We start from the raw sequence: 12756 nt of genomic DNA, 5'->3' as shown, positions 1-12756 counted from the left end.
TATAGCTGCTTCATCTGCTGCATTATTTCCTTTTTTGTGTGCCTGACATTTTATTATCGCTAACTTCCTAGGATACATCAATGCTGTCATTAATTTAACTATTTGTGCGTGATGTTGAATGGAGGTACCATCACTTTTCTTAAATCCAAACTGTACCAAACAAACGACATACACCATTTGCGTAAGCTGAATCAGTATAGATATTAACTGTATTTCCTTTCCCTAGAGCACATGCTGCAGTCAATGCCTTAAGTTCTGCCAATTGGGCTGAACATGGTTGAGGACAATACTCCAATTTTTCCTCTATGAAATATTTTCCCTGATTTCTTACCACTGCATACCCTGCATGGTTCCCTGTATAGTCTTTACAATAGAGGTCGACCGATTATGATTTTTCAACCCCGCTGCCGATTAATCAGCCGATTTTTATATATATTTGTAATAATGACAATTACAACAATACTGAATGGTAACTTCCGGCGCCGACAAAGATGGCTGCCTCGCTTCGCGTTCCTAGGAAACTATGCAGTATTTTGCTTTTTTAATGTGTTATTTCTTACATTGTAATGTTGTAACTGTAATGTTATTTGTTACCCCAGGTAATCTTAGGTTTTACTACATACAGTCGGGAGGAACTATTGGATATAAGAGCAACGTCAAGTCACCAACATTATGACCAGAAATACGACTTACCCGAAGCGGATCCTCTGTTTGGCCCACCACCCAGGACAATGGATCGGATCCCAGCCGACGAGCCAAAACAACGGCGCCGCAGAAGGGGCAGACAGAGCGGTCTTCTGGTCAGGCTCCGTAGACGGGCACATCGCGCACCGCTCCCGAGCATACTACTCGCCAATGTCCAGTCTCTTGACAACAAGGTAGACGAAATTCGAGCAAGGGTAGCATTCTAGAGAGACATCCGAGACTGTAACGTTCTTTGTTTCATGGAAACATGGCTCACTCGAGACACGCTATCTGAGTCGGTACAGCCACCTGGTTTCTTCATGCATCGCGCCGACAGAAACAAGCATCTCTCTGGTAAGAAGAAGGGTGGGGGTGTATGCCTTATGATTAACGAGACGTGGTGTGATCATAACAACATACAGGAACTCAAGTCATTTTGTTCACCCGACTTAGAATTCCTCACTATCAAATGCCGACCGCATTATCTACCAAGAGAATTCTCTTCGATTATAATCACAGCCGTGTATATCCCCCCCCCCAAGCAGACACATCGACGGCCCTGAAAGAACTTAATTGGACTCTATGTAAACTGGAAACCACATATCCTGAGGCTGCATTTATTGTAGCCGGGGATTTTAACAAGGCTAATCTGAAAACAAGGCTCCCCAAATTATATCAGCATATCAGTTGTGCTACCAGGGTGGGCAAAGCCCTAGACCACTGTTATTCTAACTTCCGCGACGCATATAAGGCTCTCCCAAGCCCTCCCTTTGGAAAAGCTGACCACGACTCCATTTCGTTGCTCCCAGCCTATAGACAGGGAAGCTCCCACCCTCAGGTCTGTTCAACGATGGTCCGACCAATCGGATTCCACGCTTCAAGATTGCTTCGATCACGTGGACTGGGATAATGTTGCGCATTGCTGCGAACAACAACATTGCCGAATACGCTGACTCAGTGTGCGAGTTCATTAACAAGTGCATCGGTGATGTCATACCAACAGCGTCTATTAAAACATTCCCCAACCAGAAACCGTGGATTGATGGCAGCATTCGCGCAAAACTGAACGTGGGAACCACTGCTTTTAATCAGGGCAAAGTGACCGGAAACATGACCGAATATAAACAGTGTAGCTATTCCCTCCGCAAGGCAATCAAACAAGCTAAGTGTCAGTACAGAGACAAAGTGGAGTCGCAATTCAACGGCTCAGACACAAGAGGTATGTGGCAGGGTCTACAGCCAATCACGGACTACAAAAGAAAAATCAGCCCCGTCGCGGATCACGATGCCTTGCTCCCAGACAGGCTAAACAAGTTTTTTGCTCGCTTTGAGGACAATACAGTGCCACTAACATGGCCCGCTACCAAAACCTGCGGGCTCTCCTTCACTGCAGCCAACGTGAGTAAAACATTTAAACGTGTTAACCCTCGCAAGGCTGCAGGCCCAGACGGCATCCACGGCCGCATCCTCAGAGCATGCGCAGACCAGCTGGCTGGTGTGTTTACAGACATATTCAATCAATCCTTATCCCAGTCTGCTGTCCCCACATGCTTCAAGAGGGCCACCATTGTTCCTGTTCCCAAGAAAGCTAAGGTAACGGAGCTAAATGACTACCGCCCTGTAGCACTCACTTCCATCATCATGAAGTGCTTTGAGAGACTAGTCAAGGACCATATCACCTCCATCCTACCTGACACCCTAGACCCACTCCAATTTCCTTACCGACCCAATAGGTCCACAGACGACGCAATCACCATCACACTGCACACTGCCCTAACCCATCTGGACAAGAGGAATACCTATGTAAGAATGCTGTTCATCGATTACAGCTCAACATTTAACACCATAGTACCCTCCAAACTCGTCATTAAGCTCGAGACCCTGGGTCTCGACCCCGCCCTGTGCAACTGGGTCATGGACTTCCTGACGGGCCGCCCCCAGGTGGTGAGGGTAGATAACAACATCTCCACCCCGCTGATCCTCAACACTGGGTCCCCACAAGGGTGCGTTCTCAGGCCTCTTCTGTACTCCCTGTTCACCCACGACTGCGTGGCCATGCACACATCCAACTCAATCATCAAGATTGCAGACGACACTAGAGTGGTAGGCCTGATTACCAACAACGACGAGACGGCCTACAGGGAGGAGGTGAGGGCCCTCGGAAGGGGTGTCAGGAAAATAACCTTGCACTCAATGTCAACAAAACAAACGAGATGATCGTGGACTTCAGGGAGCAGCCCCCTATCTACATTGACGGGACAGTAGTGGAGAGGGTGGAGAGTTAAGTTCCTCGGCGTACACATCACGGACAAACTGAAATGGTCCACCCACACAGACAGCGTGGTGAAGAAGGCGCAGCAGCTCCTCTTCAACCTCAGGAGGCTGAAGAAATTCGGCTTGTCACCAAAAACAAACAAACTTTTACAGATGCACAATCGAGAGCATCCTGTCGGGTTGTATCACCGCCTGGTACGGCAGCTGCTCCGCCCATAACCGGAAGGCTCTCCAGAGGGTAGTGAGGTCTGCACAACGCATCACCGGGGGCAAACTACCTGCCCTCCAGGACACCTACACCACCCGATGTCACAGGAAGGCCAAAAAGATCATCAAGGACAGCAACCACCCGAGCCACTGCCTGTTCACCCCGCTAACATCCAGAAGGTGAGGTCAGTACAGGTGCATCAAAGCTGGAAGCGACAGACTGAAAAACAGCTTCTATCTCAAGGCCATCAGACTGTTAAACAGCCATCACTAACATTGAGTGGCTGCTGCCAACATACTGACTCAACTCAAGCCACTTTAATAAATGGGAAAATTGATGTAATCAATTTATCACTTGCCACTTTATATTAGATCATGTTTACATGACCTACATTATTAATCTCATACGTATATACTGTACGCCATACCATCTACTGCATCTTGCCATCTTGATGTAATTAGATGTATCACTAGCCACTTTAAACAATGCCACTTTATATAATGTTTTCATAACCTACATTACTCATCTCATATGTATATACTGTACTCAATACCATCTACTGCATCTTGCCATCCTGATGTAATGTATCACTATCCACCTTAAACAATGCTGCTTTATATGTTTTCATACCCTACAATACTCATCTCATATGTATATACTGTACTCCATACCATCTATTACATCTTGCCTATGCCGTTCGGCCATCACTCATTTATATATTTTTATGTACATATTCGTATTCATTCCTTTACAAGGTAGGTGTGTACAAGGTAGTTGTTGTGGAATTGGTAGATTACTTGTTAGATATTACTGCATGGTCGGAACTAGAAGCACAAGCATTTCTCTACACTTGCATTAACACCTGCTAACCATGTGTATGTGACAAATAAATTTGATTTGAATGAACACTTTTATTTTAACTTAATATAATACATCAATAAAATCAATTTAGTCTCAAATAAATAATGAAACATGTTCAATTTGGTTTAAATAATGCAAAAACAAAGTGTTGGAGAAGAAAGTAAAAGTGCAATATGTGCCATGTAAATAACCTAATGATTAAGTTCCTTGCTCAGAACATATGAAAGCTGGTGGTTCCTTTAAACATGAGTCTTCAATATTCCCAGGTAAGAAGTTTTAGGTTGTAGTTATTATAGGACTATGTCTCTCCATTTGTATTTCATATACCTTTGACTATTGGATGTTCTAATAGGTACTTTAGTATTGCCAGCCTAATAGCGGGAGTTGATAGTGTTGGGTTATATTTTCTTAAACTAGTTGTGGTGCATAGCTTATGAATACATTAATGTTAAATATAACAGGTTTGTATTGTATTAACATAGATTGAGCAACATATAATAGATGTGACTAACTGGAGGGTTGCTGGGCAGCAAGGGTGTAGGCTGAGGAGACTCGTGACACACACACACACACACACACACTGCCTGGTTGTGAAGCCGCTCAAGGACAGGTGTACGTGAGGAACTGATAGAGGGGAGAATAACTGTAGCAATAAAAACAGGCACTGTCCTTGGGTGTCTGACTCTCGGGTACACACACGAAGATAAGCTGGAAGACAACTATGCCTGGCAACAGTGATGCGCCAAGGGGCTGGGACCAGCCTGTGCGCCTGCGATAGGCTGAGCAAGTCTAAACCACGCTCAGCCTCTACTCTGACAGGCTCGCTCTGAGCGGGAACTATCTCTGTCAGAGTATTAAAAAATAACTTTGTGTTTGAACAGTTCTGTGTTTGCCCTGCGAGGTGTTACAGTGAACCCGTATATACGAAGATTGCATGTACCATTTATCGCTTGACTATAATAAAAAGCTGAGAATATATTCAGTGACTTAGTGTTAAATTCTGTTTTGATACCAGATTCGATTGACGCAACCTAACAATAGGCTTGAAGTCATAAACAGTGCAACGCTTGAAGCATTGCGAAGAGCTGTTGGCAAACGCAGTAAAGTGCTGTTTCAATGAATGCTTATGAGTCTGCTGCTGCCTACCACCGCTCAGTCAGACTGCTCTATCAAATCATAGACTTAATTATAATATAATAACACACAGAAATACGAGCCTTAGGTCATTAATATGGTCAAATCCGGAAACTATCATTTAGAAAACAAAATGTTTATTCTTTCAGTGAAATACGGAACCATTCCATATTTTATTGTCATGGCCATAGAGAGGGTTTTGTTCTCTATTTTGGTTAGGCCAGGGTGTGACTAGGGTGGGCATTCTATGTGCCCTTTTCTATGTTTTGTGTATTTCTTTGTTTTGGCCTGGTATGGTTCTCAATCAGGGACAGCTGTCTATTGTTGTCTCTGATTGGGAACCATACTTAGGTAGCCTTTTCCCACAGGGTTTTTGTGGGTAGTTAATTTCTGTTTAGTGTTTGCACCTTACGGAACTGTTTCAGTATTCTCTTTGTTATTTTTGTTTTAGTGTTCAGTTATTAAAATAATCATGAACACTTACCACGCTGAGTTTTGGTCCGATGATTCATCTTCTTCAGATGACGAAGACTGTTACATTTATCTAACGGGTGGCATCCATAAGTCTAAATATTGCTGTTACATTGCACAACTTTAAATGTTATGTCATATTTACGTAAAATTCTGGCAAATTAGTTCGCAACGAGCCAGGCAGCCCAAACTGTTGCATATACCTTGACTCTGCCTGCAATGAACGCAAGAGAAGTGACACAATTTCCCTAGTTTAATATTGCCTGCTAACATTAATTTCTATGCAGGTTTAAAAAAAGATTGTGTATTGATTTTAAGAAAGGCATTGATGTTTATGGTTAGCTACATTCGTGCAACAATTGTGCTTTTTTCGCAAATGTGCTTTTGTTAAATCATCCCCCGTTTGGCGAAGTAGGCTGTCTTTGTTAGGAAGAAATGGTCTATACACAGTTTGCAACAAGCCAGGCGGCCCAAACTGCTGCATATACCCTGACTCTGTTGCACAGAATGCAAGAGAAGTGAAACAATTTCATGTTAGCAGGCAATATTAACTAAATATGCAGGTTTAAAAATATATACTTGTGTATTGATTAAGAAAGGCGTTGTTTATGGTTAGGTACACGTTGGTGCGACAGTGCTTTTTTGCAAAATCACCCATTTGGCGAAGTAGGCTGTGATTCAATGATAAATTAACAGGCACCGCATCGATTATATGCAACGCAGGACAAGCTAGATAAACTAGTAATATCAACCATGTGTAGTTACCTCTATGGCCTAGGTGGGACGCAAGCGTCCCACCCGTGGTGCACTCCAACAGCAGGTGCATTTCAAGAGCGGCAAATTTGAATCCAAATAAATGTCAAAATTCAAATTTTTCAAACATACAACTATTTTACACCCTTTGAAAGATAAACATCTCCTTAATCTAACCACGTTTTACGATTTCAAAAAGGTTTTACGGCGAAAGCATAAATTTAGAGTATGTTAGGACAGTACATTTACAAGAGTTGTGTGTAATGTTGTGCCAATTCAAAGACAGGCGTCACCAAAACCATAAAATCAGCTAAAATTATGCACTAACCTTTTACAATCTCCAACAGATGACACTCCTAGGACATTGTGTTAGACAATGCCTGCATTTTTAGTTCTATCAAGTTCATATTTATATCCAAAAACAGCGTTTTACTGTGGCGTTGATGTTCAGGAAATCGTTTCCCTCCAATAACCGGCAGTCAAGTCAGCACCACAAATTAAATAATTAAAATTAGAAAACATTAGTAAAATATTATATTGTCATTTAAAGAATTATAGATTTACATCTCTTGAACGCAATCAACTTGCCAGATTTAAAAATAACCTTACTGGGAAATCACACTTTGCAATAATCTGAGCACTGCGCCCAGAAAAATACGCGTTGCGATACAGACTAGCCGTCATGTTGGGGAGATCTAAAATCGAAAATACTATGTAAATAATCCATTACCTTTGATTCTCTTCATCAGATGTCACAGGTCCATAACGAATGTAGTTTTGTTCAAAAAAGCTCATCATTTATGTCCAAAAATCTCCGTCTTGTTAGCACATGATCTAAGCCCGCCGGACTTCACTTCATGAACGAGGGGAAAAAATATATTTCCGTTCGTTCAAACATGTCAAACGTTGTATAGCATAAATCATTAGGGCCTTTTTTAACCAGAACATGAATAATATTCAAGGTGGACGAATGCATTCTTTTATAACGTATTGGAACGAGGGTACCCAACATGAACTCGCGCGCCAGGTGTCTAATGGGCCATCATCGTTCCATGGCTCTTGTTCGGTCAGATCTCCCTCCAGAAGACTCAAAACACTTTGTAAAGGCTGGTGACATCTAGTGGAAGCAATAGGAAGTGCCAAAATATTCCTCAGCCCCTGTGTTTTTCAATGGCATAGGTTTAAAGGTAATACAACACATCAGGTATCCACTTCCTGTCAGAAAATGTCTCAGGGTTTTGCCTGCCAAATGAGTTCTGTTATACTCACAGACACCATTCAAACAGTTTTAGAAACTGTAGGGTGTTTTCTATCCATATATAATAAGTATATGCATATTCTAGTTACTGGGTAGGATTAGTAACCAGATTAAATCGGGTACATTTTTTTATCCAGCCGTGCAAATACTGCCCCCTAGCCCTAACAGGTTTTAACTAGTGATTATGTTAAGATTGATAGTTTTTTATAAGATATGTTTAATGCTAGCTAGCACCTTACCTTGGCTCCTTGCTGCACTCGCACAACAGGTAGTCAGCCTGCCACAGTCTCCTCGTGGTGTGCAATGGTATCGGCCATGATCATTGTCCAAAAATACTGAGTACCGATTGTTACGAATCAAATCAAATTTATTTATATAGCCCTTCGTACATCAGCTGATATCTCAAAGTGCTGTACAGAAACCCAGCCTAAAACCCCAAACAGCAAGCAATGCATGTGAAAGCACGGTGGCGAGGAAAAACTCCCTAGGAAAAACTCCCTAGAAAGGCCAAAAACCTAGGAAGAAACCTAGAGAAGAACCAGGCTATGAGGGGTGGCCAGTCCTCTTCTGGCTGTGCCGGGTGGATATTATAACAGAACATGGTCAAGATGTTAAAATGTTCATAAATGACCAGCATGGTCAAATAATAATAATCATTGTAGTTGGCGAGGGTGCAACAAGCACGTCCGGTGAACAGGTCAGGGTTCCATAGCCACAGGCAGAAGAGTTGAAACTGGAGCAGCAGCATGGCCAGTTGGACTGGGGACAACAAGGAGTCATCATGCCAGGTAGTCCTGAGGCATGGTCCTAGGGCTCAGGTCCTCCGAGAGAAAGAAAGAGAGAAAGAGAGAATTAGAGAGAGCATATTTAAATTCACACAGGACACCGGATAAGACAAGAGAAATACTCCAGATGTAACAGACTGACCCTAGCCCCCCGACACAAACTACTGCAGCATAAATACTGGAGGCTGAGACAGGAGGGATCAGGAGACACTGTGGCCCCATCAGATGAAACCCCCGGACAGGGCCAAACAGGCAGGATATAACCCCACCCACTTTGCCAAAGCACAAGCACAGCCCCCACACCACTAGAGGGATGTCTCTGCAGTCTAGGGGGGATGGCAACGAGACCCATAACATAACTCATGCAAATCATAATAGTGATAAAGTAACAGTGAGAACAAATAACCACAGACAACTTAAATGTACCGTCTAATACTAATGGTTTATTTCTAAACACACAGTAATGGGGTGTGAGAAAAGGGGCTGAGCTGGACCCAAGGAAAGAAACAATATTCCAAAAACACCCCTAAGCTAGACTAGCCTATTTCAATAACAGCTAGCTAACTAACCAAAAATACAGTGGGTGGTCCGCCCAGTTCTAACTAGGGTATTTAGACAATTACCTACGGGTAGTGTATGCTTATGGGCGACTTGTCTTGGTACCCCTTTTCCCACTAACAAACAAACAGTCATGCACCACAACAAAACAATACTCACAGGTACCGGACAAATGTGACATGTATGGGCAAAACAAACAAACGATCTGTATTCAAAGACAGAGCGATAGCAAGAGCTTGAGACACAGCGAGATTTCAACACAGAGAGATCGAGCTACAGAGAGTGAGATTGAACTCTAGAAAGAGATTGACTGGGGTTTTAAACCAAGGGAAAGGGATGTGATAGGGTAATGAAAAAGGAGCAGGTGTCTTCTGATTGATGATTGATTGGGGAATGATGATTGCCACCTGTGAGGAGGAGAAGGAGAGAAAAGAAATACACATACAGGATACACACTACCTGTATCCGTAACACCGATTGTTATGAAAACTTGAATGGCCGATTAATTAGGGCCGATTTCCGATTAATCGGTTGACCTCTACTTTATAACAGGAGCCATCTACAAAGTAATTTTCCAAATCACTTCCCTCTCTGTCTAGCAATGGTATAGATTTAAGATCCGGACGCAATTTGGTAAACGTTGGAGATTCTGCTACACAATCATGTGCTTTCCCTTCAAATTATAATGGAACTCTTTCAGCTGGATTGACAGTAGTACATCTTTTAATTGAGACATCTGGATAAGGGTCATGTAATCCAAAGTTTTTGCATTAGTTAATACAAATTTGTTCTATCAGCTCCACTATCTTATGATGTGTGTTTATTGTCACAGGATATCCCATAGTTATGGTTGACACTTTATCATAAGCATAATGTAATGCTGCCACCACTTGGTAACACGGTGGATAAACTTGAGCTACTGGATCTGATTTAGTACTGTATTATGCAATTGTCTGTTTCCTTCTTCCACTACATGTACCCTGCGTAAGTAATGCTGCTGCATATCTATCACACCTATTGTAACGGGCGTCGTATGAAGTGGACCAAGGCACAGCGGGTTGAGTGCTCATTTTAACTTTTATTTGAACACTGAAAAAACAAAACAAGAAAACTAACGAACGCACAGTAACGCAGGCTACACACAGCAGTGCAAAAACAACTTCCCACAAAATACAGGTGGAAAAAAGGGCTACCTAGATATGACTCCCAATCAGCAACAACGATGTACAGCTGTTCCTGATTGAGAGCCATACCAGGCCAACAAAGAAATACACAACATAGAAAAACCATAGAAATACAAAACAAGAACATTACCCAAAAACCCCGGAACACATAAAACAAACACCCCTCTTACATAAATACATATCCCAACAAACCCCGAACCACATAAAACAAACACCCCCTGCCATGTCCTGACCAAACTACAATAACAAATAACCCCTTTACTGATCAGGACGTGACACCTATTTGCTAAATATATCGAAAATGGTTTTGTGTAATCTGGGGCTGCTAGGGCCGGTGCTGTTTGCATTTCATTACATTTCATAACAGTTAATCTTCTCCAGATTTCTTCCTGCACCGCGCTCAGTCTCCATGATCTTTTCCAAGTTCTTTTCCAAGTTCTTTCTTCTCTCTAAAGAAAGTGTGGGGGAAACATCTCTCTCTTCTCCACACTCTACTTCTCCCATTATTTCCATCATCCTTGTTACCATCGGGAATTGTACATTGGTGTACGGTGGAGGGTCGGTAACCCACTCCACCTTTTCTGTACTTGTTTTTTCGTCATCCTTTTTCAGTGTTTCTCTTGCTGTTTTCATGCTCTTCAGCAATCCTTCTTCTTTAAACATTTTCATCACTTTGTTCTCTTTCTCTTTTCTTTTTTCTTTTCTTTCCTGTGTCATTTGTTTTGCGTTTTTTTTATCAGGGTTTCCATCTCCTCACACACCGAGACATCCAATGTTCCCTCCGCTGGCCATTTGGTACTCATTTTCCGTGTCCGTTTCTCCCATTTCATAGATGTTTTTGTTATTTCTTCTTTGCATTGGGGATGCCTAGCCCCTAGAATTTCTACTGGTGTTTTACTCATTTTTGCTGCTTGTTATTCTTCTACTTCTTATGTATTGTTTTCTCTACTTGTCCTATTGTTACTGATACCCTTATTTCTAGTTTTTAGTTATTTATAATATCTGTACTATCTCTTATTTTTGCTGTACTATCCACCCACTTAAAACCACTCCCTTTTCTCTAGTCTAACATGTGTCCCTGTTATTCCTGGGCTATATTTTCCTAAGGGTCCATTAAGCCACGGACAGCTTGAACACACTCTGTTTCCTCCCACTGATATCCACGTTACTCTTTCAATTCTACTCCCAAATGTATTATGTTTCCTGTCACCTTATGTGCGTATATTCTCACTGTCTCTGATTGTAGTATGGTTTCAAATGTTATTATATCTATGTTACTACTGTATACAGCTCAGTATACGGTTTTTAGTTTCCTCTCTAGGTAGTAAATGATAGTTCTTGAACATGTAGCTCAGTATGTGATTTTTTTGTTTCCTCTCTAATTAGTGGATGATGGTTCCTGAAGATATGAATTACTTCATACTTCTAATATTATGCAATTTCATTAGTCATTCATGTATCATTTACACTCGCCTCTCCTAGCGCGGGATCGGATGCGTCCTTCCTGTCAAGCCACATTTAAGTGATGTCACAGGAAGGGTGTGCTATCCCCTCTCCCCAAGGACAGGCAACTTTCACACTCACGTTCACACTTTTATTTACATTTTCCCTAAAACGACCTGTAAATTCAGCTCTGCCCCTGCTGCACTTCCTCAACACAGGGTGCAGTATTTATACAGGATTTACACCTATCAAAACAGACCTTTGCCAAATCGCGTCAAAGCGATATTGTAGGTTATACACTCCCCCAGGCAGACCTCCGCTAAATTGAGTCGGAGCGGTATCCGTAGGATTTTCCTATTTATTTGTGCTGACCGTGCAGACAGACAGTAGCTACCCCAAACCGAACCAAGCAGACCAATCAGCCAGGGCAAACAGATGCACCGAACCAGATTGGACAAGTTACCCAGATGAATGGTCCGGCGAGTGGGACGAACTGAATGACACACCCAACTCGGACAACCTGATCAAGCTGAATGGGCTGTGTTTGCACACAAACTCAGACAGATCCTGAAACAGATGCGTCCTGCTAGATAGAATCAGACAAAACAATCCCTACTCAGACAGGCCAATCATGCGGGTCAAATGAACCACCTGAGCACAGCAAGTGAACGGCCCTACCCAACTGAGCTACCTGACACCAATGAGGCATACAACTCCCAATCCACAATGCTCACACAAATATTTCTACTTATTATTTAACAATTGTAACCCCCAAAGCTTTTTCTTAACATTCATGCATGCAGTTATTGAATTCAAAAGCGAAAACCAAGAGAGACCTACTTGGTGCTTCTATTGCTGAGGCAGAACTCCAGAAGCAAATCACACAAACATTAACTATAAGTAAGAACTGAGCTTACCTAATAATAATAGGATGGCCACCCATTTGTGAGACTCGCCCAGAAGACCCGACATCAGCTACAAAAGTTTCACCATTCACTGGTCCCTTGTAGCCACTCCTGGCAAGCTCTCCATTTATGTCGTGGAAATATTGAATCAAATATTTCTCAGATACCGGAACTTGTAAATTCAAAAATACTTTATTATAAAAGTAACAGAAGCCGAGCAATTCCATGGAACGACTGA

At 42.3% G+C, this 12756-nt stretch overlaps 1 long non-coding RNA gene across 1 annotated transcript; it reads right to left on the bottom strand.

Annotated features, from left to right (window-relative positions):
* Positions 1–7989: 7989 nt before the first annotated feature.
* On the bottom strand, positions 7990–12756 carry LOC145879494 (uncharacterized). Its single transcript, XR_014392282.1, has 2 exons — positions 12531–12756; positions 7990–8464 (listed from the first exon to the last, which is right to left on the bottom strand). It is a non-coding gene; the product is annotated as an uncharacterized LOC145879494 (long non-coding RNA).

Source organism: Salmo salar, chromosome 05, assembly GCF_965601325.2.
Source record: "Salmo salar chromosome 05, fSalSal1, whole genome shotgun sequence".
In the NCBI taxonomy this organism is placed as follows: domain Eukaryota; kingdom Metazoa; phylum Chordata; class Actinopteri; order Salmoniformes; family Salmonidae; genus Salmo; species Salmo salar.
This window is presented reverse-complemented; position numbering and strand designations above follow the sequence as displayed.